This window comes from Pleurodeles waltl, chromosome 7, assembly GCF_031143425.1.
Source record: "Pleurodeles waltl isolate 20211129_DDA chromosome 7, aPleWal1.hap1.20221129, whole genome shotgun sequence".
Lineage (NCBI taxonomy): Eukaryota > Metazoa > Chordata > Amphibia > Caudata > Salamandridae > Pleurodeles > Pleurodeles waltl.
This window is the reverse complement of record NC_090446.1, coordinates 1,095,215,510-1,095,233,545: the sequence shown is the minus strand read 5'-3', so window position 1 is coordinate 1,095,233,545 and position 18,036 is coordinate 1,095,215,510.

Genomic DNA, 18,036 nt, shown 5'->3' with positions numbered 1-18,036 from the left:
CCCCGGTCCAGGCCCACTCCCCCTCCTTCCAAGGAAAAGCCCAAACCCTCTTCACCTCCACCACCTAAACCTAAGTCCATGACCTCCCTTCCAAACCTGAGTCCCCACCCCTGCAACTCCCTGCCACTGATCCTTGAGGTGCCTGGCTTCCTCACAGATCCCCTTCTGAGGAGTTTCCTTTGCCTTCGTAGGAGTCAGGTGTAGCCTATATTTGCCCTTCCGGGACTTGTACATATGGAATGGCCTATGGCCTTGTTTGTACATTTATTTTTAATCAAGTTGAAGTAAATTTTTGTGCCCAGCAGTCCTGTTGGCACAATATTGACCCGTTGTGCAGCGTTTCACTCTGGGGGTGTGGTGTGCACAGGTGTGTGCATTGGTGCAGGTATTTGTTGGCTTGTGTCTGGTAAGTATATCTTGGTATGGTATGTATGGCTTGGATGGTGGGAGGGGTTAGGAGTGCATTGCGGTGTGGGTTGGGTGGATGGGTGTGTAACTGTGCCCTTTCCTCCCATGTGTATTAGGCTGCATTACTTACCATTGTCATCTTCGTCGTTGGTCACAGTCCTGGAGAAATATGGCAAGGAGAAGCAATGGGATTATTTCCAACTCTCGCTCCATGTCGGCATCAGCGTGTTCTGTGTGCCTCCGGTGAGTGTTTCCCTTTATATTGGTCGTTTCTGCCAAGCTTTGCATGGTGGTGGTTCCCACCCAGAACTGATGGCGGTTTGGTGTTTCATTATTTGGTGGGCAGGTAGGGCCTTTCTGCCGGGCTTAGGATGGCCTCCATCCATCGTCGGCGGTACTACCAAAATGGTGGGCGTGGATGTCCAGCTGCCTGTTTCTCATGTGCTTCATTATTTGGCGGTCCGGACCTCCAGACTGTTGGCAGTAGTTACCACCACCACCGGCGGTGCAGTATTTACCACCATGTTCGTAATGACCACCACAGTCTCTTTGCGGGATCTCACAATGCTCCGCTAACCAGCTCTTAAGGTACTCTGTTCAGCTGGTTTAGATTGGTCTCTGTATCCAACCTATGTTTCATTGTGGTTTGCCTGAACGTTTGACTTTGTCCCAGTCTGGAGACGCCAGATAACCACAGTTGGCGCTCTGTGATCTTAAGCACTATTTTTACCTTAATCTTGAAAATTGCATACCTCCAGTTCAAATGGATTGATTTTTATTCATTTTGGTGTCAATAAATCAATTGAAATATAATCTAAATTTCTATACATTGGTGTGGCATCTTTCCTACATGGTGTTTTTGTAGGAGGCTGGCTCTCTATATAGTGCAGAAAAACCATGTGCACTGTGCAGAGAATTCAAGCAACCCCACTTTGGTATTCAAAAGTAATAAATAGACTACCTAGGGCCAGATGTAGCAAGGGTTTTGCGAGTCGCAAACGGCGAAAAACGCCGTTTGCGACTCGCAAAAGCCACTTTGCTATGTTGAAATGCATTTTGCGAGTCGGATCCGACTCGCAAAATGCATTTCCGAATCGCAAATAGGAAGGGGTGTTCCCTTCCTATTTGCGATTCGCAATGGTATGCAATTCCATTTGTGACCGCGTATGCGGTCGCAAATGGAGTCGCAGTTACCATCCACTTGAAGTGGATGGTAACCCATTCGCAAACGGGAAGGGGTCCCCATGGGACCCCTTCCCCTTTGTGAATGGACCCCAAAACATTTTTTCAGGGCAGGGAGTGGTCCAAGGGACCACTCCCTGCCCTGAAAAAACCGAAACTAAAGGTTTCGGATTTTTTGAAATGCAGCTCGTTTTCCCTTAGGGAAAACGGGCTACATTTAAAAAAAAAAAAAACTGCTTTATTTAAAAGCAGGTCGCTAACATGGAGGCCTGCTGACTACAGCAGGCCTCCATGTTAGTGAGTGCCCATAGTCGGTATGGGGCCGCAATTTGCGACCCACCTCATTAATATTAATGAGGTGGGTCTTTGCGACCCCATACCGACTCGCAGAAGGTGTCTGAGACACCTTTCTGCATGACATTTTGCGACTTGCAAATTGCGAGTCGCTAGTACTCGCAATTTGCAATTCGCAAAATGTCATTTTGCTACATCTGGCCCCTAATGCTCTATTTTTTAATGGTAGCTTTGTCGAGCAGTTAGGCTATTCTTGGAGATGTTCTAAGAATTAGTTCTACTCACAGTATCAACACATGTGGAAACACAGTCAGAAGAATAAAGTGAGACCAATTTACAAAAATATTTCAAATTTTTATAAACTTTTTAAGACTAAGAACATCGAAATTGGTACTTCTTGTGTTATGATCTTCAAAGTTTAGAAAATGTTCTGTTTCTGTGTGCAATTACACACCATGGGAATCAATGGGAGAAAACTTTAAAATTGCACGTAAAATCTTGCAGTTCTCTCACGTGTCACCTTTTGTTTCCTGTCGAGGTCATTGAGATGTCCTATGGACCAGCCAGAGAAGTTCGGGAAGCTCAGGTTCCGGCAGGAGCAGAGGCTGGAAGCCTTGTGTGCCACAGGGAAGGAGACCACTTGGAAATGCACTGCACAGGGGACTTAGATGTAAGCCTAGTGGGTCCCATTGGAGGATGGAGGTAACAATGGGTTAGGGGCCCCTAAAGCATAACTGGCTCTCCGATGGAGGGGCCAGGGGGGCTTGGGACAGAGCTGATAGGTCAGCCAAGGTTTGTGCAAGAAGCCTTTTGAGCCAGGTGCAAGTCACTTGGAGGCTGGTTTGCAGGTCAGCAGGGCCACTCTGGGGGTGGTTCTTAGGTGTCTTGAAGTTGCTCAACTGGTGCTTGCTCCTGGTCCTTGGAGAGTCTGTGTTGGACTTCTCTTCTGATTGTCTAACGTCTGAGGTCCAGTCGCCCTGGCTATTTCACAGTTCAGCCACTGGAAGTTGCAGTGCCACCAAATTTGGCACAATTGTAGGGTTATTCCTGATTCAGTATTTTTCTGTCATCCAAGAAGGAGGACAATTAAATGGAGTGGCCACCTCCCCTGCCACACCTGAAGTATGGTGCAGGCTGAGGGTGGTCACTCCCCCATCCTTTGTTAGTTTTCCCCCATTCCTCTCGACACAAGTGGGGTCTGGGAAGGGGTGGCAATCTACTGCTAGCAGCAAAGTGGCTGGAGCAGTGTTTTAAAGATGGCATGGCCTTTGAAGCTTCGTGCCAGAGCAGGGCACATTCCTGGGGGAGGAGGTGTGACTCCTCTAACCAGGAAGGGCTTTGTCTTCTAGTCCCAGAGAGCAGAAGCTCTCACCCCAGGGATCCAGAATCATGTCTGGTGGTGGCAAGCTGGTTTGAACTAGCCAGCAACCATGCCATGGTGGTGTAGGTTTTGTAGTGGCACATCTAAGGTGGCCCCTGGGTGCATGTTATAACAAATCCAACACTGGTACCAGTGAGAATGTATTACTCTGAGTTGTTTGATACCAAACAACCCAGGGTTCAAAGTAACCATCATGTAGCTGGGAAGCCTGCAATGGCCAGTGTCCAGGTCATGTACTTACTATGGCTCCCCTGTACACTTACTATGCCTTAAGGTTTTGTAAAGACAGAGTAGGGGCATATTTGCTCATGCAACTATATGACCTCACATGTATTATAGTACACCGTGCCTAAGGGATGTAAGGCCTGCCAGAGGGGTAACCTACCTATAGTGCATGCAGCGTTAGTTGACAGGGAACGCTTGCTGAGTTCGATGTTGAGTTTGCAACTTTTAAACACACCCTGTCATGAACTTGCAATGGCAGTCTGCATGAGGCTGGTGTGGGGCCTCTCAGAGTGGCACAATTGGTGCTGTAGCTCTAGGGTACCAGAGGTGCAATTTACTAGGGACTTACAGGGGTGACTGAAGGGGTAATACATAGTACAGTTTCGGGGAAAGAGATCTGGCCCTGGGACCCTATTTAGCAGAAACCCAGGACACATACAAATTTGAAACCACATCATTTTCCAAGCAAAAAGTGGGGGGCTAATTATGCAAAGAAGGCCTCTCTCACAGGTTTCACCTTGTTAATATTTAAAGTGCTGCATAAATACTTCACACATTGCCTCTAAGTTAAGCCTGCCTACTTTTGTGGCAGGTTACCAGAGGGTTAAGGAAAGGTTAAGTTGGGTTTGCTTGTTTCGTCACCCTAAAAGGAATTGTGGTTTCTGTTTGAGTAGGGTTAATTCAATTTCCCACATTGGTGTTCAGAGGTGAGTGTTCAAGACTTCTTTTTGTTCATTGCTATACAATGAGTTTGTGTAGCACAAAATCTCTCAATAAATAATTTGATATAAATTCAAGATTCTTTTAAGTTATCCTTGATTCTCTCTTTGCTTTTTTCAAATGCACTTTATTCCTACCTGACTGTCTGTGACCATACTTGCAGAAATGGGATTCAAGCTAATCAACCTGGAGAGCTAGACTGTAGTTGAGCTCAAGGAGTTCTGTAAGGAAAGGAGACATACAACAGAAAGTTGGAACTTCAGAAAGGTCTGATGGAAGCTACAGAGGCTCACCAGTTGCTGACAGCAGCAGATGACCAGGGTGAGGAAAATGGTATGGAGGGGTAAGGAGAGGTCCTGGGGTCAAACCCTGAAGTGCTGAGATTAGAGGAGGAGGATAACTTCACTGCTGGACTGGAACTCCCTGCCAGAGTAGAGAGCAGTTTGTCTTTATAAGGCCTGTATCCATCAGAGCTAGCGGACAGGCAAGCTGAGAGAGAGGTTCAGCTACAGATGGTAAAACAAAAAATGGAGAAAGAGATAGCCGTGGATGAAAAGAAACTAGCCATGAAGGAGAGGAGAATGGCCTATGAGCATAAACATAGTCTCAGAGACCTGGAACTCAGAGCCAAGCAGGAAGATTCCAGCAGTAATTGTAGCAGCATACCCCCAGTGCCTGAAGGTGATAAGAAAATACATATACCCAAAGATCTATTGACCAGTTATGTGGTAAGGGATGACAGTGACAAATGTTTTTCTTCCTATGATGTGGCGCTTAAGATGCACAGGGTCCTGAAAATGTTTGGAAGTGCATCACTCTTGAAAAGCATGCATACAGTGGTGAGGAATGCCTTGTTGCAGTGGAGGTGGGGGGCCAGAGAAAGTACAACTCTATTGAAAACCATGCTTGTCAGCAAATACTGACCCACCCTATAGATGTTCTTCATTTGATTCGGGAAAACCAGAAGATGTCGAACCAGAATGTCTTGATTACACCAGCAAGACACTCAAAGTTTGGGTGAGGGACAGCAAAGTTGATAATCTTAATGCGATGTTTAATCTGATACTGAGAGAACAAATGTTCAATATTTGCTTTACAGAGCTGTGCAAGAACCTGATTGATAGTAATCTCACTGACCCCCATGGAACTTGCTAAGGAAGTGGACCTTGGGTCAGCACCACAGTGTTGAGAAAGGTGCCTGGTGGGGGGATCACGAGATGGGTGGTCAGGGATCCCTCTAGAAGAAAGACGGGGGAGAAAAACTTAAGAATAAGGAGTTCTTTAAAGTTGCTTAAAATTATTACCAAGAGAACAACAGTAACCAGTCCTAGTCTGAGCCTAAAAGAAAGGGGTTTTATGAAAAGGGACATAAGCGATAGAGAGATTTACCCCCTCCCCAAAGTACACTGAGTGTTCCAAATATGGGCACTCCAAGGGAGACAGCAAATGTCCCAAGAAGGCATAGCCACCCACCCCACGGGTGGGCTGACACTTGGTCTGGCCATTGTTGGGTAAGAGATATTCCCAGTTAACATGGGTAAGAGAGTAGAGGTCACATTAGTGTCACTAGGGAATAGAGAGATGATGCTAAAAGTCCATATATCGTCCAATACTTTGAAGTTTAGGCAGTGTGTCACAATTAATGGGCACAGGGCAGAAGGTCTGAAAGACACAGGAACCAATATGACCACTGTAAGGTGTAATTTGGTGTCTTCAGGGCAGGTCCTCCCTTATACATTCTACCAGTTCATAGTCACAGATATCTGTGACAGTGATTACCCAATGGCTCTGGATCCCTGTGGATCCAGAGCCACTCAGTTTACAGGTTCACACTGGATTCACAGGGTTCAGAGCTCCTTAAAAGTAACTTTGAATCCCTGCCATACCTATAGATTGTTTGCCATGCAACAACTTAGAACACAGTGTAGGTCAAGTTCAGTGGAGCTTAGGTCACACTTAGAGATAGTAGGCTATCCTGAAAATGTCTATATAACAACAAGGTCCAGAAGGGAAATCAAAGAAGCCTGAAAAGATGGCATAGGCAGCTGCCAATAAGAGAAAAAGTAAGGGGCATGAGAAACCTGACCCTGAAGTTCCCACAGTCCAGGTTGATGAGGCACCTGAGGAAGCCTCCCCTGAGCCTACTGGGGAGGGCATTGCCACCCTAGGAGACCTGCTTGAGCTTGCTGGATGACAAATTGAGGGTGGGCCCACCAGGGAGGAATTCAGCTAGGCACAGAAATTGTGCCCAACTCTAGAGGGCTTGAAGCAAAAAGCTGAGGCCCAGGCAGCAGGTGATATGGCTGGAGATCACCTTATCTATTGGAATAATTACCTTGATTACAGTGAGCCTAAGGTTCCTGGACCAGGGAAAGCCCATGTGCTGGCGGTCCTTCAGTGTAACAGGACATTCCTACTGGGGATAGCTTATGAAATACCCTTGGCAAGACATCTAGAGCATGACAAGACTGTCAGCCTTGTCCCCCAATTCTATTGATCCTGGATGAAGACAGCTCCTGTCCCACCTGCCAGGCCAGTGGAGAAGCAGGGGAAAAGTTGGAGGTTCCCCTGGTTCCCTTGCCTGTCATTGGTCCCTTGAACCCCAAGACAGCTTAAGGCAACCAGTTCATCCTGGTCTTAGTGCACCAAGCAACATGGTACCCAAAGGCCATCTGTTGGAAAATGGGCTATTGATAAGGGTGGGTAAGTACCTACACTTAGCAATAGGCCACCAACCTCCACTTAGGTCCAGTTAGGTCTCAGTAAATTAAACCCAGCTCAACCCTTGGTAGCTTGGCAACAAGCAACAAGGCTTAACTTAGGAGACAAAGCGTAAAGCATTAAAATATCACAAAACAGTAATTAAATAAAACACAGGAAACAGGTTAAAAATCCTAAACCAATTAAAAAAAAATAGAAAATAATTCTAGTTTGAAAATGACACCAAAACAAATAAAATCAGATAAAGGTAACCAGAGATATGAATTTTTAAGGAATTAATGCTTTTTAGCACTTAGAAATGAACAGCGCCAATCTGGTCATCTAGTCGCACCTCGACCGGGGTAAAGTCAGAGTTTAAGGCTGACCGCGATGGAGCCCTGCTCAGCTATAGCCCCCGGGAGGCCTCGATCAAAAGTTTACCTTAGGACTTTGTCATTTTTTTGGAGATTTTCTTCAGTGGGACCAAGACGGCAAGTCCAATCCAACCTCCTGGAACTCTTCTTCAGATACGCGAGGAGATTTTTCCCTTCTGACTTAGTCATTTTTTCGAGAAGAAAATCCCTTGACCGGGGCAAACCTAAATCTTGATTCAACGTCCTTGGAGCCCTCTTCCGATACACTGCCTGGGAGGTCCCAGTCATCTTCCTATGTTTGGACTTAGTCTTTTTTTCAGAGATTTTCTTCACCCGGAGGAACCTGCAAGTCAGGCTGGGTCGCAGTTGAGGCAAGCCGGCTAGAGTTGCTGCTGCGGGTCATTCCCTTTATGGAGCTTTTTTCCAAAAGTTTTCCAAACTTCTCCAATCTTCTGGATCTTCTCCCAGATGTTCTTTTAAGGTTTTTTTGAGGTCCACAGCTCACCTCTAAGGTTTCAGAAGCTCTGAGATGCTCCTTGAGCGTGGGGACTACAACTCCCAGAATGCACCTGGTGCAAACTCCTTTTTGGCCGCTGGACAGTGGTCAGTTGGTCAGTTTCTTCAGACGTTGGTGCAGGGGACTCTGGTTAGCAAGTTCATCTGTAGCAAACAGGGAGTCCCTCCTTGAACCAGTTGAAGCCTGGCAAAGTCCTTCTTGCGGTGAAGCCCAAGTGTGCAGCTGGTGCAGTCCTCCAGAGTGCAGTGCCCAGCTGCAGGTCAGGGGTCCAGCAGGGTAGTCCTTCTTCTTCTGTAGTTCTTCCTGGTAGGGATCTGAAGTGTGGGTGCAGGTCTGCCAGTGTTATCCTTGCTCCTGGGTGAAAAACAGGGGGGCCCTGGTTCTCCAATCAGGTGCAGGGTGGCACCTAATTGTCTCGGTTTGCAGGATGTGAGGGAGGTGCTGGGTTGTTCCAAATGTCTTTCCTTGCCTTTGAAGACCAGTTTGGCAGCCCTCCCCCTTCCTGCTTCCCCACCTGCTGAGGGAAGATCCCCTTCCCGAGGCACATCTCTTTGTGTTGAGCTAGGCCCCTTCACACCTCATCAAGGTGGCCTGACCAGGCTGCCAGAGGCTGGCCAATCAGAGCAAAGCATCAAAACACTGCATTGCTGAAGTTGACAACTTTTCAGCTAAAGTTTAAGACTCTTTAGCAGAACAAGTTATTTTAAATGCAGCAATTGAAAGCCTGTGGAGGCCTTTCACTACAATGAGGGAAAAACTAATTTGTCTGTTTTACCTCACCAGGGCTTATAAAACTATTTATAGTCACATGGCACTCAACCCTACGGGCACGTAGGGCACACTTTAGGGATGACTTATATATAAAAATAAGGTAGTTTAAGACCTTGGAAGTATGTTTAATTCCAAAGTTGAATTTGCATGTAACCTTAGTTTAAAAGCAGCCAGGAAGGCAGGCCTGCCTTTAAAATGTCACTGGCCACCTCAGCATCTATGGATGCACTGCCTATGGTGGGGTCCCCAAACCAACAAGCCCTACCATATACTAGGGACTTATAGGTAGCTAAGTAGAAAAACCTAGAAAGGCCATCTGCATTGGCATGGACAGTCCCAGGTCTGTGCTCCACTGTGAAGTTCATCCCCTGTAGGGAAATGGACCACCTTAACAGTTTTGGGTTCTCCCCCCTCATTTGCATCAACCATCTGAGAGGTCTGTTGTTAGTTTGTACACAGAAGTGAGTGTCAAACAGGTATGGCCTCAACTTCTTCAGAGACCAGACCACAGCAAAGGCCTCCCTCTCAATGGCAGACCATCTTTTCTCTCTGGGGAGTAGTCACCTGCTCATGAAGGCAATGGTTGATCTTGGCCCTCTTCATTATCTTGTGCTAAGACTGCCCCAATCCCTTCCTCTGAAGAATCCTTTTTGCACTATAAACTCCTTGCTATAGTCAGAGGCCAGTAACACTGGTGCTGAACACATAGCCTGCTTTAGAGTGTCAAAAGCTTTCTGACAGTCTGGGATCTAAATGACCTTCGTGGGCTGTTTCTTTGAGGTGAGCTCATTCAGAAGGACCTCTACGGTCTCATAATTCTGAACAAACCTCGTGTTGTACCCAGTCAGGCCAAGAAAGGCCCTGATCTGATTCTGGGTTTTAGGAGCCTCCCAATCCAGGATAGTCTGGATATTGGGCTGGGGAGGTTGTACATGGCGTCCACCAACAAGTTGGCCCAGGTACACAACTGAGCTTTGCCCAATCTGGCACTTGTTTGCCTTGATAGTCAGGCCTGGTTGAAGCAGGGTCTGAAGCACTTCCTTCATGTGTACCAGGTGGTCCTCCCAGGTGGAACTGAATACAGCTATATCATCCAGATAAGATGCACTGAAAGGTTCCAACCGAGACAGGACTCTATTCACCAACCGTTGGAATGTGGCAGGAGCATTTGTCAGACCAAATGGCATCACCTTGAACTGAAAGTGGCCCTCTGGTGTGGAAAATGCTGACCTCTCCTTAGCTCTTTGACTTAAGGCAATCTTCCAGTATCCTGAGGTCAGATCAAATGTGTTCAGGAATTTGGCAGCCCCCAACCTATCAATGAGCTCATCAACTCTAGATATGGAGTGAACATCAGTCCTAGTGACTGCATTTAGACCTCTGTAGTCCACACAGAATCTCAATTCCTTCTTCCCACCTTGGGGATTAGGTATGGGTACCAGTACCACTGGACTGGACCAAGGACTGTCAGGGGATTCAATTACCTTTAGCTCCAACATCTTAGCCACTTCAGCTTTGATGATTGCCTTGACCTGGTCAGACAGCCTATACAGCTTATTTTTGACAGGTAAGCTGTCACTAGTGTCAATGTCATGGACACACCAATTGGTGAGTCCAGGGGTCAAGGAAAACAGACTAGCAAACTACTCCAAAACTTTTCTGCAGTTTTTTTGTTGCTGGTCTGTCAATTTGGTAGAGAGTACCACTCCCTCCACCGACCCATCATGCTCATTTGAGGACAGGAGGTCTGGCAGAGGTTCACCCTCCTCCTCCTTCCATTCGTCAGTGACCATCAGCATGGTCATGTATGCCCTGTCCTGGTGGGGTTTCAATCTGTTGACATGTAGGATCCTATGAGGATTTCTTGGGGTGCCAAGGTCCACAAGGTAGGTGACCTCACCCTTTTTCTCCAAAATTGGATAGGGCACAGTCCATTTGACCTGAAGTGCCCTAGGAGCCAAAGGCTCCAAAACCCACACAAGCTGACCTGGTTGATACTCAGGTATGGTAGCCTTCTGGTCATGTCAAAGCTTCATGAGGTCTTGGCTGGCCTCCAGGTTGCTGGTTGCCTTCTTCATATACTCAGCCATTTATGACCATAGGCCCAGAACATAATCCAGCATAGTCTCCTTGGATTCTTTGAGAGGCTTCTCCCAAGACTCTCTCACTAAGCATAACGGGCCTCTTACAGGGTGCCCAAACAGTAACTCAAAGGGTCTGAGTCCAACCCCTTTCTTTGACACCTCTCTGTAGGCAAACAGCAGGCATGGGAGGAGAACATCCCATCTCCTCCTGAGTTTGTCAGACAAACTTATGATCATGCCCCTCAGGGTCTTTTTAAATCTCTCCACCAGACCTTTGGTCTATGGATGAGAGGGGGTGGTGAACTTATAAGCAACACCACACTCATCCCACATTGCTTTCAGATAGGCAGACATATAATTTGTGCCCCTATCTGAGACCCCCTCCTTTGGGAATCCCACTCTGGTGAACCTACCAAGTAGGGCCCTAGCCACTGTGGGGGCAATGACTGTCCTGAGGGGTATTGCCTCAGGGTACCTGGTGGCATGGTCCACAACCACCAAAATGTATAAGTGGCCTGAGGCAGTGGGTGGCTCTAGGGGGCCAACAGTGTAAATCCCCACCCTCTCAAAGGGAGTTCCAACCACTGGAAGTGGTATCAAGGGATCCTTTGGCTTGCCCCCCTGCCTTGCCACTGGCCTTGCAGGTGACACAGGAGCAGCACAAACTCCCTGACTTTTTCTGACATTTAGGGCCAATAAAAATGGTTGACCAGCCTGTTCTAGGTCTTGATCTGTCCCAAATGTCCAGCTAAGGGAATATCATGGCTTAAAGTGAGGAGGAATTCTCTATACAACTGGAGGACCACCACTCTCCTTGTTGCCCTGGTTTGGGGTCCCTTGCCTCGTGTAGAGAACTCATCCTCCCAGTAAACCTTGTGGGTTCCACTGGTATCCCCTTGTTCTTGCCTGGCAGCAGTCTGCCTTAGGTCCTCAAGAGTGGGCCACTGTCTTTGTCCCTAGCACAATTCTTCTCTGGTGGCCCACCTGCCACTTGCAGTGCTGCCAAGTCAGGCAGACATTGCAGGGGAAGTGACCCTCCCTCAGAGGTCAGATCCTCCCCCTCAGGTTTGGATTCCTCCTGACCCTCTGTATTGTTGGGGCTGGCAAGCCAGACCCAGTGCCCTTTCTCTTTTTCTTGGAGGCTTGGCCCATTGTTCCAGGGTCTAAATGTCCAGCACTTCCCTATTGTGCTGCCTGTAAACTGGTAACAGCACACACTCATTCAGGGAGGTACAGCATCTGTGCATGGACCCTTCTCTCCACCTCTGAATATTCAGATGCTTCAAGATCATTTCCCAGCAGACACTACTGGGAGGGCAGGAGCTAGAGCTGCGTTCTTAGGGCCAGTCACACCTTCCCATTCCAGGCTCACCATGGCCATGGGATGGAGTTTGGTTCTGCTATCTGCATAAGTTACTTGGTGGAATACACCAGGTAAGACCTGTTCTGGAGAAACCAGTTTCTCTGTGACCATTGTCACACTGGCTCCTGTATCTCTCAGAATGTCCACCTCAGTCCCATTGACTTTGGGCATCTGCCTCTACCTCTCCATGTTGGAAGGTAAGGGGGCCATAGTTGCAATGTCCACCACACCCACGGATACAAAGGTGACCTCTGTGTACCCTCATCCCAGCCCTGGGCTAACTTCCACCCCATCCCTACACTAGCAATCCCATGGGAGTGCCCACCAGTGGAGGGCTTCTTCGAGCAGATAGCATCTCCCCTTTTGTGTCCAGGTCGATGGCACTTAAAGCACTTGCCAGCTTTAGCCAGCTCCTGAAACCTTCCTGCCTTAAGAGGATTATAATGCTTCCACTGATGTCCTTTCCCCTTAGAAGTGGAATGGCATGGGGCTCCCCCACCCTGAGCAGTTTGTGGTGACTCTTGTGAGGACTCCTTGTTTTTTTTAATCATCTTTTCCTTGGTTCTTCTCTTGAGAAGAACCATGTCCTCCCTTTTTCTGATCACCCCTAGGGGTTTATGGTTAACCCTAGTTCTTAACCAGTCATTTGCTGCCTCCCCCAGCTCTCTGGGGTTGGTAAACTTAGAGTCAACTAGATTCTGGCAGAGCTTTTCTTAGGCACAATTAGTTAGAAGATGCTCCCTCATAATCAAATTGTAAAGCCCCTCAAAGGTACTTACCTTGTTGCCCTGTATCCAGCTCTCTAGTGCCTTAACTGAGATGTCTACAAAATCAACCCAGGACTGGGTGCTTGTCTTTTGGATGTTTCTAAACTTGAGCCTATACTGCTCTGGGGTTAGACCAAACTTTTTAGTTAAGCATCTCTTCATACTGGGGTATGAATCTGCCTCCTTCCCACTCAAGGTCATAAGCCTAACCCTCCCAGAGTTGGGGACCGACTCTCAAAGAAGTGAAGCTCAGTACTGAGGCTTAACTCTCCTCATCTGGAGGGCCTTCTCAAAGGCCCCCAGCCACTTATCTATGTCATCCCCCTCTACATAGGCAGGAACTCCCCCATTGGATAATCTGGGGCAAAACCCCCCACCTATGGCCATCTCAGCTTCTCTGTCGCTGCCACCATCTCTTTTCTCTTCCCTTGCCCACATTTTCTTTTCTAGGGCCAGATTCTCTGCCTCCAAAGCTATAAATACTAGCTGGGCCTCCAGCTCTCTTTCCCTAAGGGATAGGTTCTCCTTCTGAAGGGACCCCTTTACCCCAACTAGCTTTGGGTATGACCCTAGTGACTGTGTGAAGTGAGGACTGGTCTTCCTCCTCTTCCTCACCTAGGCTCAGATTCCCTCCCTCCCCTGAGAGATTGGTGCTAGCATTCTCCCCTTCTTCCTCCTCTGGAGCTTCCTCTGGGCCTATTTCTTGGGCCTCAGCCCATGCTGTCAGGAATCTGGTCATAACTTGCTTCTTGAGGTTAGTGGCTGCAGGCAACCCCCTCTCATTACACAACCCCCTAAGCTGGACTACTGTCAGTGTGGGTAGGCTAGCCAGATCAAGCTCATGGTTCCCTAGTTTAGTGTCAACAAAAACGTTTTGCAAAATTGGAAACAAGAATTTAGAAAAATCACAAAAATTCAATAATTGAAATTAATCCAAATTGAAAATTAAAAACAATTTTTGCACACACACACACATACATATATATATATATATATATATATATATATATATATACTTTTATATATATTTATATTTTTTTTTTCTTCTTTCAAACAGATATATATAAAGTAAGACTCCGATGTCTGAACATGTATGGCCTGGAGAAATGCTAAATAATTATTTGTATGTTGCTGGCTTTTCTACATTCCAAAATAAATATTAACCTGTTAGGGAGTGCGCTTTCATCTAAGGACAACTTTGTTTGAACATATTCAGTATTTGTTTGTTCAGGCATTGTTTGCCTGTCCAGCCGTGAAGGTAGCACCACTGCAAAAAGGAGCAGGTCTGTGTGACTCTCTTATATTGTCATTATAGAGCAAGAGGTTAGAACATTTTCAGAAAACCTGGTAATTTTACTTTGGATTTGCCCACTGCGGTTATTAAATGTGTAGTAATGTTTTGCTTGGCTTCAGCAACCTACGGAGGATGAAATGTAAACCTTCTAAAGATGAAATATATAAATGTGCAGGACTGCTTTTACCAGGATGCACTTTGCAACTCACTTAGAGGCCCACTAGGACAGAACTGATATTTAACTGAGTAATCAGGTGGCTGTAATTATCTGCTGAACCCAAGCATTCAGCCTGTGAACAACGACGGGGATGTCTGAAATGTGTAAGACCTGGAGAAATGCTAAAGAATTCTCTGTATGTTGCTGGCGCTGCTGCATTCCAAAACAAATATTAACCTGTTTGGGAGTTCGCTTTCATCCGGGGGCAACTTTGTTTGCACATATTTAACGGCCTGTCAAACCATGAAGGCAGCACCACTGCAAAAAGGAGCGGGTCTGTGTGACTCTACTATATTGTCACATGTAGAGCAGCAGGTTGGAACATTTTCAGCAATCCCGGTCATTTTACTTTGGATTTGCCCACTGGGGTGATTAAATGTGTAGAAATTTTTTGCTTGGCTTCAGCCACCCATGAAGGATGAAATGCTAAAAATTAAATATATAAATGTGCAGGACTGCTTTTACCAGGATGCAGTTTGCAACTCACTTAGAGGCCCACTAGGGCAGAACTGATATTTAACAGTAATGCTAAATAATTCTCTGTATGCTGCTGGCTTTGCTGCATTTCAAAATAAATATTATAACTATTGACCTGTTTGGGAGTGCTCTTTTGTCCGAGGACAACTTTGTTTGCCCATATACATATATATGTATATGTATATTCACTGCAAAAAACAAAGGTTACAGGGATGGTATAGTTAGGAAATAGAAATTTTAAAAAACATAGAAATTCACTTAAAAAAACAAAGGTTACTTGGACATTATAGTTAGGCTCACGTTTTAAAAGTGCAACACCCTAGAAATGTACCTGTTGGATTTACAAATATCTCGAGTATCTATAACTCATGAACTAAAACTTCCGCCCCATCCATGCACAGTTTTTTTCGTCAAACATTTTACTGAGAATATTACATTGATATTATCAATGATATTATAAAAGAAAACATGAGTGCCATAATTTGTGGAGTAATTATCAGTGCATGGCAAGGGCGTGAGCTATAGGTCTCTTAGGGCATGAGTTATAGTTACTTGAGATAACTCTAACTAAAACACACAACGCACAGCGGCATTTGGTTGCAGGGCCTGGCCTGTGGTCAGGCCCTGTGCCAACCCCCCATAAGCAGCCAACCTTGCACTGATTATGGCCTTTGGCTGTATATGGTGGGGTTGGCCACAGGACCTGACCTTTGGCCAGTCCCTGCACCCAACCCCTTAACCACCCAACCCTGAGAGAGAGAGAGCAAGTGAGAGATTGAGAGAGAGAGTGGTTTAGGCTTTAATGAATGATATGTTTATAATGAGACATTTCCTGACAAATTGAAAAGACAAAGGGGGTCATTATGACCTTGCCCGCCAAGATCTGAGCGCCGTGCGGCCGCCAATGCGGCCGCACCCCCGCCGCGGCCATTTGGAGGGTTTCCGCCTGCCGGCCCAGCGGGGATCACGGCCGCAACATAGGAGCCCGCTCCACATGGAGCCGGTGGTGTTGCGGCCGTGCGAAGGGTGCAGTTGCACCCGTCGCGCTTTTCACTGTCTGCATAGCAGACAGTGAAAAGCCGCATGGGGCCCTGTCAGGGGGCCCCTGCACTGCCCATGCCAGTGGCATGGGCAGCGCAGGGGCCCCCAGGGGCCCCATGACTCCCAGTTCTGCCAGCCTTTTCCTGGCGGTGCAAACCGCCAGAAAAAGGCTGTCGGTCGGGGACTCGTAATCCACTGGGCAGCGCTGCAAGCAGCGCTGCCCAGGCGGATTATCACCGCCGGGGCAAAAGTGGCGGAATACCGCCGGCCCGGCGGTGCGACCGCGGCGCTTCCTCCGCGGTCGTAATATGCCTGGAAGCACCGCCAGCCTGTTGGCGGTGCTTCCGTCATTTTTGCTCTGTCGGTCTCGGACCGCCAGGGTCAAAATGACCCCCAAAATGTTTTTGTCAGTTAAAAAGGGTGAGATCACCCTTCAGTATGTAAATTAAATATTTATAGTTGAAAAGAAACTAAAGCAGGAAATGACTACAGACCCACCTGGACTAGTCTTACCCTTTAGTATGCATGTCTGAGTCCTTAACCACTAGGCCGCAGGAGACTTCTTACTACACAGTGTCCAGACTTAGCTATGACATTCAACATACAGATTTTGAGGGGAAAACGATTTCTAATGTTTCATCACAAGGAATGTTTAACGGTAAAAACACTGGAAAATAATCAGACACACTGCCAAGAAATACTAGGATTTGAACCTTCAGCCTACTGAGTGACAGCACAAGACCTTGACCATTAGGCAAGAATTGACTCTCTCCTGCTTTGCTTCCATACATATTAATAACATTCTTAACAAATATCTTGCTAGTCTGACTCTTTGAAGTCATTTTATGGAGAGACCATTGGAATGGCAGTCTGTCTCTCTCCTCCATCCCATTAATGGGATGGGAGTGAGAGAATGACAGGAGTGTGGTGGGAGCCTCATGGCCACCACGGTCCCAGCCGGCTCCCTCATCCTGCAGGAGCTGGCATTGCTCCCACAATCAGGGAGCTGATTTAAATAGCAGCTCTCTGTTTATAGAAACAATGTTTTATCTGTTTCCTTGCAATAACAGAAGAAAACTTAACTTTCTTTAAGTGAGAGCTGTTTGACAGCTCCCACTTGAAGAAAGTGAAGTGTTTCCTCTGTGCTGCCAAAGCTCCCACCAATTCAGAGAAAACAGCTATGTCCTGGGGGTGAGGCTCAACTCCAGTGGTGTATTTTTCCTTCCCCTCTTTTATTTTGGATAGTGATGTGTACTCTTCTTCTAGCCCTAACTTTGCTAGGGCAACACCTAGCTTACCCACAGAGGTCACCCAACACTTGAGCAACCCTACCATGACCAACGGGGTAAGCGAGCCTAACTTCCTTTTGGCTATGGGGTCTGCCTCACATGCCAAGTACACTACTGCCATGAAGTCCAAGACCCAGCAGAGGCTATTGACAGCTGTCAAATTCAAAAGCCATACCCTAAGCTCACCACTGATATGTGGGTAAGCTGACTTAAGGGTAACTGTGAGTTCTTGGAGCCTTATGGGCTGCTTAGAGTGGGAACCTACCACATCCTACGGCAGACACCCTTCTTCCACTCTCCTTTCTTTCAAGGCTGGGCGACACCCTGATGCTGAACCTCTGCCTGACTATTCAGGGCTTAATTATGATCTGGTGAAGCCTTACAAGCATCCAAGTTTGGGCTTTCCCCATGCTGGGTCAGAAGGCCCTCGGCTCAATGGACCTACTTTTAAGAGTGGTCCACCTTGCCTATTCTTTTTCCTTTTCTTTTGGTACCCCTGTCTCCTTACTGTAAGGACTGGCTCCCCAGGATCTCATGTGCACTATACATTCAACCAACAAGGTAGCACTTACTAATTAGCCAGTAGAAAGTACCTCAGTTGGGTAGACATTTTGTGCAAACTGTGTACTCCACTTAAAAAAAAATATGCAGGTAAGAATCACAGAAATTAAACCTCAACAGGAAGCACTTATAAATGTAAACTAAGCAGGTGCCCTAGTTAAAGCTCTGCTTCTATAAAGGGCAGACCCTCCCAACTTCTTGAACTTATCCAAGCTAAAGCAAGGGGGTGTTGTCTGCAATTCCACATTGAAAAATGATCTGAAATACTCAGTGGAGAAGAATGTATCCTTGCTCACCCAAGAGTCTATAAAAGTGCACACTGGGTGCCCTAGGTAGGACCCATGCCCTAAAGCCAACCCCTGTGTCAAAGC